Raw genomic sequence first — 671 nt, 5'->3', positions numbered from 1 at the left:
CACCCACGATTGAGAGTGAGTAATATGGTGCGGCGAGCGAGGATGAATTTCATCTGGCGGCCGCGACCATTAATTTTAATTCTAATGGTGAAAACATTTATCTGTTGTTATGATTTTTTGTAGTTATAAAGACGTATTATGAATACTATATTACAATATGGTGCAATTTATTTTCTCGGCCTATAAACATCAATTAGTTATATTTTTTATTATTATTTTTGTGTTGCAAAGAAAACAATTTTAGGATTAAACGATTCTTTAAAAAAAATAAAAGCTTAACACATGAGTTTACTTTTTACAAATAGGAAAAAAAAATAGAAGGCGAAATAAAATATATTTAAAAAAAAGATGCAAAAACAAAACAAAAGACTAATAAGCAGAAAATTAGAGAGAAAAAAAATAAGAAAAATGATACCTTACTCCTGAATTGTTGTTTTGCTAGACCGATTGTTTCAAGATCAGATTTTTTCTTCTCTTTTGCCAACTAATCTCTCTATTTTTTATGAGCTCTCCATTTGTGTTTCGAATTCCCCCCCTTGTCTTCTTGTGGCCGACTATTTATAGACTTTTGGGTATATATTTCAAAAGACAAAAGAATAATTGTCAATTGATTACCATTAATCTATTTTTGTTGGTTTCTTTTCTTTTAATTGGCCACAATTATACCGATT

This window comes from Cicer arietinum, chromosome 7, assembly GCF_000331145.2.
Source record: "Cicer arietinum cultivar CDC Frontier isolate Library 1 chromosome 7, Cicar.CDCFrontier_v2.0, whole genome shotgun sequence".
Classification (NCBI taxonomy): Eukaryota; Viridiplantae; Streptophyta; class Magnoliopsida; order Fabales; family Fabaceae; genus Cicer; species Cicer arietinum.
The sequence above is the reverse complement of the archived record's forward strand: the minus strand, read 5'-3'. Positions refer to the sequence as shown.